General features: G+C 43.5%; 1 protein-coding gene across 1 annotated transcript in view; it reads left to right on the top strand.

The window, feature by feature from the left end:
- The first annotated feature begins 2,211 nt into the window (after positions 1 to 2,211).
- The window catches only part of CKMT2 (creatine kinase, mitochondrial 2), a 40,940-nt gene continuing 24,206 nt past the window's right edge, over positions 2,212 to 18,945 (top strand). Inside the window, exon 1 of the mRNA XM_063129666.1 lies at positions 2,212 to 2,303. The gene's annotated coding sequence lies outside the window, so the exon portion shown is untranslated. The remainder of the gene's footprint in view (positions 2,304 to 18,945) is intronic.

The following is an 18,945-nucleotide window of genomic DNA, read 5'->3' as shown; positions in this document are numbered from 1 at the left end:
GTCTAATTTGGCTAGTTGTTGGCGGTACAATACAGCTAATACTTATTTTAAACAAATGTTTTGGCAATGTCCGGTGGATGCTTCTTTTGGGGAGGAGGTTATTTATGTAGATTCATTTTGCACTGGAACAGTCTTTAATATTGACTGATTTTAAAACAGTATCAGAGGCAGTAAGCCTATATACACAAATTGCTGAGGAACATGGGTAGCAGGGTGCTGTTGCACCTGTGTCCTACTTGTGGGTCCCTGGTTGACAGCTAGTTGGCCACTGTGTGAACAGAGTGCTGGACTAGATGGACCCTTGGTCTGATCCAGCGTGGCTCTTCTTATGTTCTTAAATTATTTACCCGCTTCCTGGAAATTAACAAATGGTCAGCAAAAAATGAATTCTCTGAGACCTTAAAAAACTGATACTGCAACGTTACAAAGTTAAACACTCACCTCCTAGAATGCAATGGATTGAGACCCTTACAATGCTTTCAATATTTGAGTGGGTGGCATATTGATGCCACCTTCAAATGGATACTTATTTGGATATTTGGTCTGCTTTTGTTGAAGCCTATGAATGATTGCTATGGAAACACATAAAATTTTTCTAGCATTTAATTGCTATGCATATATTGTGAAAAGATATTCTTAAAATGGGTTGAATTGGTTGGGCAAGTTTAGCCTGTCAGATTCCCTACTGTTATGGAGATTAGCTGAGTGGTGGCTGACTTCAGAGCTGGCCACAGGTAAGCTGTTTTGGAAGGGGCCTTACCTTCCTCTTCCCCTCCCTTAAGGGACAGGCTAATTCAGAGGTCTGTGACAACAACAGAAGCAAGCTACATCTGTAGTAGCAGTCAGACTGTGCTGGAGCTTTTTTTGCAAGAGGAGGCAGAGAGTTGATTTGTTCTCTGCAGGAAGTCCTATGGCAGTCCTAGGCACTAGATGGAGAGTAGGAATCTCTTGGAAAGTTTAACCTGTGGACCCTTATCCTAAGCTCAGCAAGTATATCAGTATGAATAAACCTTGTATCACTGAAATGCCTCAAGTCTCTGGTGAGCTCAGGGCCAGCTAGACAGGTGCAGCTGAGAAGTCTCAATGTGTGGATGAATTGATGCTGCAGAGAGGAGGGGTTCAGATTTGTTAGGCTCTGGGGAACATTTTGGGATAAGCTGGTCCTGTACAAGAGGGACGGGCTGCACTTAAAACAAAATGGAACCAGACCAAAATGGCACTAAACATAAAAAAAGGTGGCAGAGCAGCTTTTAAACTAAATCCTGGGGGAAAGCCAACAGGAGCTGGGAAGCATCCAGATCAGGTTAAATCACCTGAAGGAGATGAATCTCAACATATTTTTGATTGTCTCAATGTAGAAGGGGAGCAAATAGGCCACGAGTACAGGATAGAACATGATAGCCAATCGGAGAGGCTAAAGTGCAACAGGGAAAAGGGGACACGGCAGAGACATCTGGGGAGGGACACCACGTACAGGTGTTTCTATGCAAATGCTAGAAGCCTCCAAATAAAAAATTGGTTTCAAAGGAGAACCTGGACATTACAGAAACCTGGTGGAATGGAGAGAACCAGTAGGAGCTTCGGCTATTGGGCGGTATAGAAAAGCAATAAATAAATAAATAAAATAAAATAAAATAAATAAAATCCCTGGATACAAACTTTACAGGAAGGACAGGGAAGGGCGTATTGGGGGTGGTGTTGCTCTGTACGTCAAAGAGGGCATTGTCTCAAGTAGACTAGAGCACCTAAATGGGGAATATTCTTCCACAGAAGTGCTGTGAGTGCAAGGCCTCAAAACTAATGTAGTGCTAGGAACGTGCTATCGTCCCCCAGACCAAAATGCTCAGAGTGACCTTGAGATGTAAAGATGTAAAGATCTAGCCCCTTTGAGTTACTGCAGGAACCCCTGAAATAGATGTGGAGTGCTCGCATGTAACTCTTTCTCTCTTCTCTTCTCTTCATCTCTATACATATTCTAATTTAGTCCAAATTACTCAAGAATGAGGGGTGTCATTTTGATTTTTCACTTCAAGTACAAAGAAAAAAATGCCTGAGGCCAGCAGTAAATACGTTTCATAGCAGTATAGGTCATTCTTTTCGTGCCTTCAAGGGCAGCCCTGAGTCAAATGGGATTGGTTGGTGGAAGAAATACTTCTTCCCTTTCATCCCCCAGCCACTCCTATTTTGCTCCTCATATGACCTGTAATTTTGTCACAGCATAAACTCCTTGTTCACTTTACATTTCTTGGCTCCCGGGCTTGCAGGCAGGACGTGTCTGGCTTTCAGCGTCAAGGTCAGTGGGTCTTCTATCTGTTTATTCACCATTGGCACTGACATTTGAAGTAGGACGGTTATCTGAAATCGAATCAAAATGTCATAGATTGTAGCCTCTTGGGAGATATAATTTACTGATTTGCATAAGTGCTCAGAAAGCTGTGCCAGTGACATTTGTCAGGACACTGGGCTTCTGCTCTAAAGAGTAAGACTGAAACATTAAGTGATACTATTAAATATATGAAAATAAAACCTGTCTCATGCATGGGACATCCTGCTGAGCAGGCAGTTTAAAAATGTCAACACTACCCATAAATGTCTTACATTAACTAGAAACGCTGAACCATTAATGTGGATGTTTGTTTTATTGCTAGAAAATAATACATCTTGAGAATTGATCAGTATCCAGAATTTATTTCTGCTTGAACTGGCCTCAGATCTTAGAGAAGAACATTGCCATCTACCTATTTCCCCCCAATTGATCATGTTTATTTTGGTGTAATAAGAAAACCAAGTTACAACAAGCCTAGTTCCCATCCCAACGACTGCTCCCTCCTCCTCCCCCTGCAGGAGCCCTGCCTAGCATGACCAGATACAAAAGAGGGCAGGGCTCCTGCAGCTTTACTTGTTGTGATGAAGAGGGAATTTCACCAGGTGCTGCCTACATACAAATGACACCTGCTGAAATTCCCATTTCTATACAACCGTTAATGATACAGGAGCTCTGTCCTCCTTTCCATATGGTCATCCTACCAGGGTGGGGCAAATGAGTGCCCTACAGCTCTCCTTAAGGCTATGCTTTGCTCCTCCTGGTAGGGTGACCCTATGGAAAGGAGGACAGGAATATTAAAATTGCAGGAGCCCTGCTCTCTTGACCAGATACAAAAGAGGGCAGGGCTCCTGCAGCTTAACTGTTGTGATGAATATGGGATTTCACCAGGTGCTGCATGCATACAAATGACACCTGCTGAAATTCCCATTTCTATGCAACTGTTAAAGATACAGGAGCCCTGTCCTCCTTTCCATATGGTCACCCTGGTATAGGATTGTATCCTAAACAGCTAGACGATTATGATAATAGACAGACTGGATCCCACACTGGCACATGAATTAATTAATTAATTTTGTAACTTTATTAACTATCCAAGAGTATGAGGGCAGAGGATCAGAAACTGATTAACAGAGAGCAGAATGGCTTTAAAGAACAAAACAACAACTAGAAACCACACAAAAAAGACATTATTTTACAATGGAACAAATTAATTGTTTGGATGGATGGATGGATGATCATATTTGACTTTACTGATGTTAAGATTTATTTCAGCCACAACTACTGAAAATGCAGATCTGTTCATATATGACCTTTCTACTTAGTTTTGTCTGCTCGTTGTTTGAACTATGGGTGTTGCTAGACGAGGCCTTAGAGCACCTTGAGGTTTCCCTGCTGTGCGTCCACATGACGCACAGGGGAATCCGGCTCCAGGCAGCACTGAAGCCTCCTCTAACGCGCCATAAGCAAAGTCGCTTATGCCGCGCCTTTTCCGCAGCTCCAACCTGAGGCCAGGGCTGCAGAATGTCTAGAGACTTCGGTGGCGTTTTGTGGCTACTCGCTTACTCACGAGTAGCCACAAAAAGCCACGGACTTGGCACAGCGCTCATATGAGCGCTGTGCCCATCGCGCCAGGGGGGCTTGATCCCGGGGCGGCGGAGATGGGGGAGGGAAGGCCGGACCGGCAGGAGAGGGGGATGGCGGAGGGCGACACACGGGAGATGGCGAGGGGGGGGCAGAGGGCGACGACGGGGACAGCGAGGGGATGGCGGAGGGCGACGACGGGGACAGCGAGGGAGGGCGGATGGGGGGGGCTTAAGTGAAAAAAAAAACCTTACCTTGTCCGCAGTCTTCGGGGCGCACGTGGCCCCTTTTTTAAAAAAATGGCCGATGCTGCAGGGCTTCCGTCGTCCCTACGCATTGGCCGTCTAGGAGGCTGGGCGGCGCGCGTTAAAGTTAGCGCGCCGTCACCCCGCCTCCCTGCCGGCTTATCCCGGCAGGTCTAGCAACGCCCTATATCTGTGTGATTTGTTAATGGATGCCTAACATTTAGCTACAGCTTGTGATGCCTTGAAAAAGTCAAGAGTCACATGATTCACATGATGCAATTCTAGTCCTACCATGACAGTTTTCAATCTACATCCATTTCTAAATGGCTGCTTTTCTAAATGTCTCCAGATTCTTTCTTACTCTAACAAACAAAGAATCCAGGGCTCGTGCAATTTGCTACTTAATACGAAGGAAAGAGAAAAAGAAACGTGTAAAGACGAACTTTTAATTTTCCTATCCCAAACATTTCTTCCTTAGCAAGATTGCACTTAAGCATCTCTAACTTCAGTAGTTAAATGCCTGACATTTATAAATTCGCCGTGCTTAATCTGACACCATGAGAACATGCCAGCCAAGAGAACAACTGTCCTAGAAAATGTTGCCAATATGGGAAGTGATAACTCTAAATCAGCTCTGAGACTCCTGGTGAAAGTAATAAGAAGGCTCTGTGGCTCTTAAACTGCAAACGAGAAATATCAGGGCTCCAGACTACTGGATAACGTCTCGTCTGACGGGGAAGCCCTGTCTCAAACTTCAGGTGTTTGGGGGTGATGGGCTTAATGAGGTTTCCGTCACCAGTGAGGAAAAGTTGCTTTCCACACAGCTAAATGTTACAGTCCTAGATAACATGATATGAGAGACTCGGGTTACAAGGCTTGGCACACGTACTTAAAACAGAGTATGAGCCTGTCACCTGACATTGGTGACCTATGGACTGAAATGAAATGCTGAAGTTGGCTTTCCTCCTCTTCTAACTGCTGCCATTAGCCACACTGGCCTCGCTGGAGGATATTCTCTGTTCTCCTTGGTGAGGGTAAGGCTCTAGGAGAAAAAGATGCACCATTCCAGTATATTCCTTTATTGTGTGCTCCCCACTTCTTCAGGCAGTGAGAAGTCCAAAAAAGTGGTCCAAGGTTTAAATTCCTTGGGGGTGGGGGACAGAGGAAGCACTGAAGATTTATGGTGTCTTTTGTAATGTATATATGATCACATCTATATAAGCAGAACCTACTGGAAGCAAAGAGACTCCAGAAACAAGCAGCACAACTATGGCTATTAGGCAGTATAGCAATGCAAGAAATGACAGCATTACATGATTTACAACTGCTTCTACATTCCTGCTCTTTTAGAACAATCGTCATCAACAACAGCAACAACCCTGTTTGCCAGCCCTAATAACAATAGTAAAAATAACTCTGAACATGTGCAGTTTTGCATTTTAAACTGACATCGTAGCATCATCATGAGTACAGGACTGAAATGGAGTTTTCTTCTGCTGCCTTGATACTCTCTCTTGGTGGCTGTTTGGGGGGCCCTTGGTTGCAGGGCTCTGGACTTTGGCCCCGAGGTCCAGCCCTAGCTGCACTACTGACTCCTGGCAGTAATAACAGCAAAAGCAATCACACTTTTTCACCATCTTCTCATCGGTGCAATGTGTCAGCCAGCAGAGTCCTTCTGAGTATTTCAAGCAATGGAGGCTGGTGGGGCAGTGAATCTGCTCCAGGTTTCAGTTCAAAACCAGTCAGGATTCTAAAAGAGCTGTCCAAGGTATGCTTGGATAGCTCCTTCAGAGTTCTGACTGAAACCCGGAGTGGATTCTCTGCTTGCACTGACATTGCAGTTACTTCAGCCTCCACTGAGTTCAAGGCCTTTTGAATGATGGACTCCTCACTGGAGTGGGTGACTGCTTGGTGCTCTACGGTAACACACGTGCAAGATGCATTGCCAATAAGATTTGAACTCCGTGTCAGTGGAGAAGCGTTTTGTTACCTACCAATCTATCCTCCTTCGATGGATTTAAAATGTAATTCTAAGTTGCATTTAAAATGTTGATTATTTTGTTCCTTCCATTTTGGAAGTTGGCTGCCTGAAAAGTGGGATAAGAATGGAGAGATTGACTAAGGGCACAATCCTTTGCATGTTTAGATAGGAAAAAACAGCCTACAATTCCCAGCATGCCCCAGCCAGCCGTGCCTTTTCTGTCTAAACATGCATAGGATTGTGCCTTAACCAGCTGTAATAATTCAAGGGGCATCTCCTGCCACTAATTTGTTGTTGTGTTATTATTGCTGTAAACCAGACGTTCTCCTGTTTTAAAGCAGTGTCTCATTTTTCAAATGAAAGCTGTGATGTGTTTTTTCTAAAACGTTCTTAGTGAACTAGCCCTGCAGGTGTAGGCAGTGTGCTGTCTGGACCTTACTAAGCTGTTCTTTTGTGCAGTGAGCACAGGAGCATGTTTACTTTGCCTACAGCTATTTACAGGAAGCCAGATGCCGTTTCAGTGGATTGTTGGGGTGGGCGAGAGATTTTACTAAAGCAGGGGCAAGATTCCAAGCAAGGATTAAAGACCTCCTCTTGGATATACTCAAGGTTAAACTGGAAGGAAGGAAGGAAGGCAGGAAGGAAGGAAGGAAGGACATTTGCTGTGGGTGCTTTGTTATATCGTATCATAACCAGAGCTATAAGAGATCCTCAGGAAGAATAACATAGTCGAGATCTGTCAGCAGAAGGGGTGGGCTAGGACATAAGAACATCGGAAGAGCCATGCTGGATCAGGCCAAGGATCCATCTAGACCAATATTCTGTTTACACAGCGGACAAACAGCTGCCCACAGGAAACGCACAAGCAGGACCTGAATGCAACTGCATCCTGGTTTTCCTTGAATGTTGGGCACGATAAAAAGGTTTTTCTTAGTAGCAATTAAGAATAGTTTGTGCTAGGAGCTGTCTTGACATCCTCTTTGCCCTGGGATGGTGCCAGATCTGTGCAGCATCCGTTAGATGACGCAGCCCCAGATTCGAAACTACCCCGGGGCAAAGAGCCGAAAATGTGCAGCTGAGAAGTTGGGGACTTAGCCTGACTTTTCCAGCCAGAGTGAAGACAGCCCAGCTCTTCCACATGCCTGTTATTGCTCAAAAGTTGCTCAGGGCGCGTTCCCAGTGGATGGCGACCCCTAATTGGTCACCATCCCCCCCAGGCAGAGGGAGGGGGTTGACCAGCAAGCAGAATGGATGTCAGAACGCCCTGCGGGGAGAAGAGTTTCTTTTCTTCCCCGCCTTCTCCTATTTAAAAAAACATTTTATCCCCCGCCAGCTGCTGCCGCCACCACCTCCTACCTCAAGCTGCTGCCTCCTCCTCCTCCTCCTTGCCCTGTCTCAAGGAGGCAGGAGGAGGAGGGAGGGGCAGATGACAGGCATAAACTCCACGCTTGTTCCGTGGCATGGGGATTATCAGGCGCAACTCCGCAGGAGCAAAAGTGTGGGGTTTGAGGGGAATCCGGCACCAACTCGGCGCCATGAAAACAGCCACCTAGTTTAAATAGTTAGTTTCCAAGCTCTTGAAGTAGACTCTGTTAAACCTCTGACACAGTCCAATAAAGAACATTTGATTTTTCTTTTATTGAATGAACAAGAAACAACATCTGCTTCAAAAGCCTGGGACTGCAGCAGATGCTCAAATCTGCTTTAAAAAATGCTAGAGAAAGGTGAAAGCTTTCAAGCGTGTGACCTTCTATATTGGCTGCTATCAGTTCCTTTAAGTTCATATATCAGGCCCAGGTTAAGAAATGTTGCTGTAGAAAAAGCAATTAAATTTGCTCAGAGTTTTCATTCCTCTTTGTGGCAGTCAGCACCAGTTTGAAAGGTCAGTGACAACAAATTAGCTCAAAGGGCAGCTTTTGAAACCTGTGTACAAAATTAAAATGGTGCGCCTGGTTTAGTCACTAGTGCTCTCTGCTAATTACTCCCACACAAAATCAGCTGCTTCATCTTTGGAATGGATATTCCATAAGCCTTGGTGCACAATATGTTATGCATTGATTTCTTTTATTAAAAAATCTATTATAAAAATGCAACTGGGACACAGTGACTGTGCTTAGCAACTGTTGCTGTTCTAGTTGGTTTGAATTTCTCCCTTGCTGTAGTTGGACACCTTTCTCCTTTGGCAAGTGTTGCTACAAGCGAGTGTGACCTTGAGCAGCATATAATTGGAGAAGGGCTGTAACTCAGTGAAAGAGCACATACTTTGCATGCAAAAGGTCCCAGGTTCAATCCCTGTCACATCTCTAGGTAGGAGTGGGAAACACTCATGTCTGACACTCTGGAGAGCAGCCGTCACCAATCTAGTGTCACCCAGATATATTGGACTCCAACTCCTATCAACCCCAGTCAGCATGGCCTATCAAAGGAACTAAGATTGGGTAATAGCTGGTATAGACAATAGTGAGCAAGATGGACCAATGATCTGATTCAGTGTAATGCCATTTCCTAAGTTGCTGTCTTTGAGCTAGTGCATGCTGGTTGCAAATACAGCTCCCAGGAGCTTAAATTGGGGTCAGCAATTCAGGAACTCCTCTGAGTCCTAGGGGAAGGGGAAGTCTTTCTGAGTCACACCTTTTAGCCATTTTATTTGGGTTGGATCCAGATTTAAGTTGGATCATTTTTGATGTCAGAAGTTGATCACAGCAGTCCCTCCAGGCTCCTGAAAGTGTTTCAGAGTCAGGAGACCATACTTAATGGGGTGAGCTATGGTGTGGGGAGAGGAGATATCCCAAAATTGGGTGGAGGGACCTTCTGCAAAAGGAGCCCTTCCTTTCACAGAAGTTCCCTTCTTCTTGTGGAAGCCAGATTCTGGATACAACCCATTGCGTTTAGTTTGGTAAGTATCCACTACATGGATACTATGGAACCTTCAGGGTGACTTAGCACATGACATAAAAATAGCCCAGTCAGATCTTATAAATAAAGGGATTGTTGCTGGAAGGGGAACTGGCCAGAATAGTAAGGGTGTCACTTAATGCCAATAAGTCATAGTGGGTCAAGTGGTACTTCCTGACTTCTATAAATATTTCCAAGTCAGGTTGTTCTGATCAGATGATTAACAGTCATGAATAACTTAAGTCCAATTGATTTAAATAGGTCTACTCGAACTACGTCTAAATCTCAATCCAATTTATAATACATAGGTTTTCTATAGGTATTCCATGTACATGCTTCCAACTATGTGAAAAGGGCATGAGGTTTCATACCTTAGGAGGCTTCCAGAAAATAAGTTTTAGTATAAAGCCATCATCTTGGTGGAGGATCCAGACTAATATTTCCTGTCCCATTTTCCTTTCCGCCATGCTTGTAGTGGCTGATTATCAAGCTGCTTGTCAAAAATAATAATAAAAAAAAGACATTGAGACTGTGGACATCTTTTTGTTATGTGTTTAATGGGTTAGCGCTGCTATGACCTGTGCTTTAGGGCAGCAGGATATATCACATTGCAGAGACAGCTCTCCCAGAGCAATGGAATTTAATACTGTAATTTCCATTTACAGTACAAAGAAAACAGGGAGTAATAAAGGTCTTAACAATATGAGAAATTATACTGCCAATTCGCATTGCACCACGGGAGGGAATAGTATGGGAAAGATGCCACTGCCACATTCTTACTACAACTTTATTGAAATCCATCACCAGGTAAGAAATGGTCAAAGAATTGGTAGGGGAAGGAGCCAGAAGAAATTTCTCCTGACCCAACTTGTTACGTTCTGTCATGACTCCTGCTGACCCTGAAACTTCGGGGTCAGCAGGAGTCTTCAAGCACAAGTAGTGGCTCCAAAGAGGAGATGGACTCCGTCACTGGCCCACCCTGAGTAGATCGGCTGGCACACTGAGCCCTCCTGACTCCTTTGAGAATCGAGAAAGCCCTGCAGAGCATTTGTGGCCTGAGTTCCACAGCCCCAAACCCTGCCAACCTAGAAGGCACCAATAGATGCACCAGAGGACACTGGCCCTGTAACTGGCAAAGCTACAGTACTCAGAAGACAGAGTTTCAAGCTGGATACTTTAGGCTAGACTATAAAAAGTCCAGCAGTTGCAACAAGCTGGGGCAAATTCTTTGCCTACTCTCAGCTGCAGGACTGATGCCTGTGGTCCTGATCTTGTACTCTGACCCAGTCCAGGATTCTCATCTCAGTCTGGCATGGAATCAGCTTACCTGGGGAAGGGCCATAGCTCAGTGTGATCGATCAAGCAAAGGGTTCCAGGTTCGATCCATGGCTTCTCCAGGTACGGTGAGGAAAAGAAGCCCACCTGAAACCCTGGAGAGCTGCTGCCAGTCACTGTCAACGATATTGGGCTTGATGGGCCAATGATTTGACTCAGTCTAAGTTAACTTCCTATACTCCTGTTTCCCACCATCTTGTTTGGGCACCTTCCTGTGACAATGGCTATTGCTGTGCATCACACAGGACCATGCTAGCCAAAGGGCTATGACTGGCACCTATAATCCCCCTTTGAGGGGCAGGCTCTGTGATGCTGCAGAAACAACACTACTCCTGAAACGGTGAAAGAAGGCTGCCCTGAACTTGCTGCTCTCATTCTTCATGTCAACCAAGCAGTAATTTTTTAAAAATATTGTCTTAAGCTTTTTCTAACTGCAGTAGGTCTCCAGCTCCCTATACCTACTCTATTTGATGGATTATTTCAGATTTGCTTTACAACATTTCTTTACTTATTTTTCTTTTCCCCCTTAGTTGGCTAAAACAAACAAAGAAACAAAACCCTCGGCCAGTTGGCTTCTTCTTATTTGTTTCTATAATTTGACATTTGTCAGAAGATTTCCTAAGTATAACTTAATAAAGTCCATTATTCAGTAACGTCCATAATTTAATCAACAGAATGGATATATACCTGCTGGAGTCTCTTCATAAAAATGTAGCATGTTATTGCATATGTGTCAATGCTGAGCAGGACCAGAGGATAGCAACAGAGGTCACCTTAGGCCACAATCCGAGGCAATGATAGCACTAGCAGAGGAGAAGCACACAGCTTGGTTTTCGTAGACTTTGGGGACGGGCAGCGAACTGTCTACTGGTTTTTTCAATCAGAATTTTTTTCCCAATCAGCTATGGTTTTCTATTATCTATAACTATAAGTACTAACAGAAACAAAAAGAAAACATTTAAAACTAAAATTAGACTTTTACAGCAGCCAATCAGACAATGGAATGAGCAATCTGTCCTTCCATCTAAACCCAGCTTGTCTGCCCAGGCCACAATAAAAACATCTAATACCCTTCCAGCTGCACTTGTACAAGGCAACCCCGTCAGCTTGGTTTCTGATTTCTAATGTGGCACACTGCCTGGCCCAACCTTCCCCAACCTGGTGCTCTCCACATACGTTGGACTGCAACTCCCATCATTTCCATTAGCATCCATACTGGCTGGGAATAATGGATGCTGCAGTTGAACACATCTGGAGGGCACTGGGTTGAGGTTAAGCTGGACTAGAATGTTATGCTTGGATGTGGAAAAGCAAAGCTTGGGATGTGGGAAAACCAGGATGCAGGAAAGCCAGACCCAGGATACAGGAAAGCCAGGATGCAGGAATGCCAAGCTCAGTTCATTGACAAGCCTTGAAGCAAGTCATTAATTCTCAACTTAACCTAAGCTAGCCTTACAAAGAGGTGATATAAATGAACAACACAGCCCACAGCCTTGCAGGTTTCTGAGGTGCTTGTAGGTGAGAAATTGCCCCATTTAAAGGAGGTTGTGATTAACTGTATCCTTTCAATTTTATGCAGTGCATACGTTATTTAAACCACTGTCTATCATTAGACATAGTGCGGTGGCCACTGCAGACAGCTGATTTTAGGTGCCAGGGAAGGGTACTAAATTATTAGCTACTGAATTTATTATCATTGCATTTTTGTTGACAGGGATCGAGACAGGTGCCTATGTGATTTTCTGTCTCTGACAGCAAAATAACTTGGCCTGCACTGAGTACCATGCACCTTGTTTCGTGTGCATATGTTGTTCTGCCTCAGGTGGCAAAATATCTTGGGCCATCCTTGTAAATCGATGGTGGCCTATGGGCCACATGTGCACCACCTCCCCCTGCTCCACTGATGGCACGATAGTGGCAGCAAAAAACCCGATGGTTTGCTGCCAAAATTCAGCATCCGACCACTACAGAACTTTAGCTTGCTTTTGGCAGCACAGTGGCAGCAGGAATGTGTCCCACGGGAAGGGGACCATGGCGTGGAAAGTGGCCACCAGAGCCCCCCCCCCCACAATTTCTTCACCCCTGCTGTAAATGTACCTCACAGGGCAGGAGATGGTATATACTGCACAAGTGAACCGCCCAGAGAGCTTCGGCTATTGGGTGGTATAAAAATGTAATAAATAAATAAATAAATAAATAAATAAATAAATAGTACATAGTATTCTAGTTTTCAGTGGTTTCCCCTCACATGGCACTACTACAGGCTTTCACTGTAGGCTTTTTCAGACATTGTATGCATGTATAATGAATACTTGTAGGGAGAGGAGTATCGTGGTAGCAGGCCCCACTCCTAATTTACACACATTTATTCAAACACCAGAACAGAGCTCCCATAAATGAGTGTGGGTACCAGCTCAGGCATTCTAATGAATGAAAATAGGTTGGGAATGGATTCTTCTACCCTCCAAATATGCATTCATTCTACATGCACATTATGTGCTCAATCCAATATCAACATTCTGGCAGTGGAAAGATACTGCTGGTGGAACAGGAGTTCTGTGTCCTCTCCTCCCCCCTGCACACACTCCTCTAAAACTGATCCAGAGGATTGGGAAACTCTCCAGAGAAGATTTGGAGGGTGCTTGCAGGGAGGCTACAGGGGGGGAGGAGGATCTCGCCCAATGTCTGAAAAGGCTTTATATCCGTGTGCATTCAAATGAAATAATCATCACACGACTGTTAGGCATATATAGCTGGTATTACAGGGTGATGTAGAGACTGATTCAAAATCTAAATGTAATTTCTAGAAAACATTTATTTAGATAGAATGCAGTGCAATTAAATCCATTCACACTTTCCATATTCACTCAGATAATTACCAGACAGGTCGTATACTCGGGAGCAGGAGAGGTGCGTCGTGCAGCTGCTTCTTTTGGTGTTCTAGTCTCCCTCAGAGTACTTCTCTTAGTTAGGGGTATTTTAAATATGCCTTCTTTTCTAAGTCTTTGCACAATGTGGAAAAACACGTCTGTGGACTAACTGTCCTGATGGTACATTAATTGTGCTTATCTTAATGATGCTAAAAAACATCACTTTTCTTCAGAAGACTTGGCCACCACTTCACCTGCTGGCATTCATACAACTTTTTCCTCAGGCTTCAGACTTACCTTGGGAGTTCCTTTGTCTGTTGTTTTCCTCTTCTATAGTCCACCGATCAACTGCAATTTTTGTTCATATTCTTTGTTGAGCTTGGTTTTTCGAATTCTTTAGCCTTTCCTGCATGTTTCTTCTAACTCTCTTTCATTCAAACATCAGGAACCCATTAACCCAATAAAGTGGGCCATTGTATGATTTTATGCAACACAAAATTATTGAAAATACTGCTTTGCAAGTAACTTTAGACCCAGTCCTACAACTTTTCCTTTGTATTGTTTTATGCCCCTTTCATTAACACACTCTCACATTCCACACAAGCGTTCCTTCCATCATGGCTCTTTGTACTACTACACAACCAGTCCTGTCTTTCTGTGCCTTCTATTTTGCATGCCTCGCATATGGCAACATGTGCTAATTTTAGATACTAGTTTAGAGCCAAGGTTGATGAAACTGGCATAGGGGTGAAAGTTAAGGCAGCTCAGTTTGCTCCAGGATCAGGTGTTATATCAGTTAATGTCAAAAAGGTTAAGGATACATTAAATGAGTCATTGAAAAAGAATTGAAGGGCTAACAGCCAGTAGCAATGGTAGAAAATAGAGAGCATGCTTACTTGATCTATGTGCAGATAAATGCCTTAAATAAGACCACAGCTGCAGAGGTAATTAAAAATCAGGGTATATACCACCCAGGGAGCTTCGGCTATTAGGTGGTATAAAAATGCAATAAATAAATAAAAATAAATAAATATAATGTTCAGGTTATATCCTGAATAAAAGATGAACCTCACATTATTTGGCAGCACACCAAAGGTTCTCATCTACTGAATTTAACCATAGCATTTTCCCGGCTGAAATGGTTGTGTGAAATGGTCTCCATATTGAAAAACCACAATTGTCAAAGAAAAGGCTAGTTTTCAAATGTTTTCTATTACATAGTTATGGAAAGTACTCAGTTCAATTTCTGGCATCTCCAGGCAAGGCTCAAAAACAATCTTGCCTGAAAGTAGTACAAACTGTGCACTAGCTTTGGTGTTAGTAGCACTCTACTGCTATGAAAATTAACTCTAACTTCATAATAGTTGCCAACACTACCAAATAAGTATACATATGCTACTAGACACTGCATATGACGATGGGGTGGTTCACACATGACTCCTCACCATTCTTCCGAAACCAAATCCAATGCATGGCTCTGTTATAAAACATAAGGCACAGTATGTCCTGCACATACTGGCAGGTGGTCCAAGATCAGAGCACTTGTTGGGTGCAGAGACAGAGCAAGCTGCCACCTCTGCCTCTCTCTAAGTTTGAGAGAGACGTCTAAAGTGCTTGAGATTGCCTCTAGACCCAGTAGATGCTCCAGGCAGTGGTCATGTTCAGAGGCAAGGGAAGCCTGTCCACCTGCAGCTCTTCCTCTCTGAGCTGGAGCAGGTTATACATAGTTATGGAAAGTACTCAGTTCAATTTCTGGCATCTCCAGGCAAGGCTCAAAAACAATCTTGCCTGAAACCCTGTAGAGCCACTGCCAGTCAGTGCTGACAATACTGGGCCAGATGGATTAATGGTCTGACTCGGTACATGGTCTATCTTCCTAACTTCCTAGTTTTTCTACATTGGGTCCTTTTCACCCAATAATACAGTAAGGTCGCCAGGTGACACCTTTACAAGAAACATGATGATGAACTACCCTAATTTTCAGACACACAAACCAAACAGCTTATTGGAATCATAGCTCATTGACGTTGCCATTTTTATGTGCTATAACATTCTGCTCTATCTAACCTACGGTATTAAAGGGCTTCAAGAGTTTAAAAACAATAGTCAGTCAATCACTGCTGGTACAATGTCTATGATTATTGTGTCACATCCCATTATTTTAAGAAATGGGTGGGATACAAAAACAACAATGGCTCCTTGCCAGCAGAAATGGCAGGAGCTAGTTAAACATGACTGGCTGTCTCATGTCATTAATGTTACCTGTTATTTGATAGAATATCTTGCATTCAACAGAGACAATGTGATAGCTATTTTTATGAAGAACTAAGATCATTGTCTTGTTTTATTTTCTTAACTTTGACAGATTACCAGTCTAAGAAAATACACTGGCAGCGGCAATCCCTTGACAGAATAAGAGAGCTGCATATCAGCCAGAACAGAAGCAATTCCAGCAATTTTATACTCCTGCGTGGTCAACAGATAATATTTCTTGACCCTATGGCCATTAAAAACTCACACAAAAGATTCCTATTGACTTGAATCAGCATGTAAAGATTCCCCCTCAAAAATATACAAATGGTATCAGATTTCAATGAGACCATTACTATTGAAAATTGAACCTTGAGTTCTGCTACCAGTATCAATTTCAACTAATCATATCTTTAAAGTGGATCTAAACACAGGTATCCTATCACTAGAGTAGAGAACTTCAGGCAGTAAAATCCAGCCCTTTTATTATTCCCAATCTGCCCCTTCAAGGTTCCCCAAATAGTCACACCCTTTCCCCCACAACTACCTATCATTTGGTGATTTCCTAGTTTTTGTATAGCTTTCCCTATTCTAAAAGGTTTGTTGTTGTTTATTCGTTCAGTCGTTTCCGACTCTTCGTGACTTCATGGACCAGCCCACGCCAGAGCTTTCTGTTGGCCGTCGCCACCCCTAGCTCCCCCAAGGTCAAGTCTGTCACCTCCAGAATATCATCCATCCATCTTGCCCTTGGTCTGCCCCTCTTCCTTTTGTCTTTCACTTTCCCTAGCATCAGCCACTTCTCCAGGGTATCCTGTCTTCTCATTATGTGGCCAAAGTACTCCAGTTTTGCCTTTAATACCATTCCCTCAAGTGAGCAGTCTGGCTTTATTTCCTGGAGTATGGACTGGTTTGATCTTCTTGCAGTCCATGATGGTGCTATATAAATAAATAATAATAATATAACAGTCCAAGGCACTCTCAGAATTTTCCTCCAACACCACAGTTCAAAAGCATCTATCTTCCTTCGCTCAGCCTTCCTTATGGTCCAGCTCTCGCAGCCATAGGTTACTATGGGGAATACCATTGCTTTAACTATGCGGACCTTTGTTGTCAGTGTGGCTCGCTCTCCTTTATTCCTCATATTGAGGCAGTAGCTAAATCTTGTCGTTTTTTCCTGTATAATATTGCCAGGATTCAATCATTTTTGTCTGTCTCTTCTGCCAAGACGCTCGTTCATGCGCTGGTTATTTCACGGTTGGACTACTGCAACCTTCTTCTCTCTGGCCTTCCTTCTTCTCACATCAGTCCGTTGGTTTCTGTTCACTCTGCCGCAAAGATCATCTTCTTGGCTCGCCGCTCTGACCATGTTACTCCGCTTCTGAAATCTCTTCATTGGCTTCCAATTCACTTCAGAATCCAATATAAACTTCTGTTAACCTTCAAAGCTTTTCACGGTCTAGCTCCTTCCTATCTCTCCTCTCTCATCTCACACTATTGCCCCGCTCGTGCTCTTCGCTCCTCTGATGCCATGTTTCTCGCCTGCCCAAGGGCCTCTACTTCCCTTGCTCGGCTTCGTCCATTTTCTTCTGCTGCCCCTTACGCCTGGAACGCTCTTTCAGAACATTTGAGAACTACAAGTTCAATCGCAGCTTTTAAAGCTCAACTAAAAACTTTTCTTTTTCCTAAAGCTTTTAAAACTTGATGTTGTGCGAACTTTATACTGTTAGTTTTACCCTACCCTGTGCCTGCTTACCCTACCCTGTGCCTGTTGGCATTCTCTTCCCCTCCTTATTGTTTTATCATGGTTTTATTAGAATGTAAGCCTATGCGGCAGGGTCTCGCTATTTACTGTTTTACTCTGTACAGCACCATGTACATTGATAGTGCTATATAAATAAATAAATAAATAAATAATAATAATAATAATAATAATAATGGTGTCTCTGCTCTTAACTATTTTATCAAGATTTGTCATTGCTCTCCTCCCAAGAAGTAAACGTCTTCTGATTTCCTGGCTGCAGTCAGCGTCTGCAGTAATCTTTGCGCCCAGAAATACAAAGTCTGTCACTGCCTCCACGTTTTCTCACTCTATTTGCCAGTTATCAATCAAGCTGATTGCCATAATCTTGGTTTTTTTGAGGTTTAACTGCAACCCAGCTTTTGCACTTTCTTCTTTCACCTTTGTCATAAGGCTCCTCAGCTCCTCCTCGCTTTCAGCCATCAAAGTGGTGTCATCTGCATATCTGAGATTGTTAATGTTTCTTCCTGTGATTTTAACTCCAGCCTTGGATTAGTCAAGCCCAGCACGTTGCATGATGTGTTCTGCAAACAAGTTGAATAGGTAAGGTGAGAGTATACAACCCTGCCGTACTCCTTTCCCAATCTTAAACCATTCCGTTGTTCCGTGGTCTGTTCTTACCGTTGCTACTTGTTCGTTATACAGATTCCTCAGGAGGCAGACAAGATGACTTGGTATCCCCATACCACCAAGAACTTGCCACAGTTTGTTATGATCCACACAGTCAAAGGCTTTAGAATAGTCAATAAAACAGAAATAGATGTTTTTCTGGAACTCCCTGGCTTTCTCCATTATCCAGCGGATATTGGCAATTTGGTCTCTAGTTCCTCTGCCTTTTCTAAACCTAGCTTGTACATCTGGCAATTCTCGCTCCATGAATTGCTGGAGTCTACCTTGCAGGATCTTGAGCATTACCTTGCTGGCATGTGAAATAAGTGCCACTGTCCGATAGTTTGAACATTCTTTAGTGTTTCCCTTTTTTGGTATGGGGATATAAGTTGATTTTTTCCAGTCTGATGGCCATTCTTGTGTTTTCCAAATTTGCTGGCATATGGCATGCATCATCTTGCAATATTTTAAACAGTTCAGCTGGGATACCGTCGTTTCCTGCTGCCTTGTTATTATCAATGCTTCTTAAGGCCCATTCAACCTCGCTCTTCAGGATGTCTGGCTCTAACTCACTGACCACACCGTCTGACCTATCCCCGATATTATTATCCTTCCTATACAGATCTTCCGTATATTCTTGCCACCTTTTCTTGATCTCTTCTGTTTCTGTTAGGTCCTTGCCATGATTTACTAGCAGGAAATGCTGTATTTTGGGGCTCTGTCCCCTTTTGCCTTTTGTCCCCACCCACCACTAGAAAGCGGACCCAGAATTTGGCTCTCAGGATACAAGATTTTCTGAACCCCTACTATACCTTGCAGCAATGTCTTAAACATGGGGCCTGACCCAGCCAGGACCCACACTAAATAGATTCGAATGTACCATTATGAATCAAATCCACTTGTGTGAAAGAATGATAAAGTTTAATGATGGAAAATGGATGCAGAATACAAAAGCAAAGAAGGCTTACACATGCCCCTCAACTTGCAGTTGCAGTTAGTCTGGTTCCTTTGAAGCAACAGGTGCCACCCCAGGGGCAGTTTATCTAAGCAGGTGG

Source organism: Elgaria multicarinata, chromosome 6, assembly GCF_023053635.1.
Source record: "Elgaria multicarinata webbii isolate HBS135686 ecotype San Diego chromosome 6, rElgMul1.1.pri, whole genome shotgun sequence".
Classification (NCBI taxonomy): Eukaryota; Metazoa; Chordata; class Lepidosauria; order Squamata; family Anguidae; genus Elgaria; species Elgaria multicarinata.
Note: the sequence above shows the minus strand (reverse complement) of the source record. Positions and strands in the feature narration are given on the sequence as shown.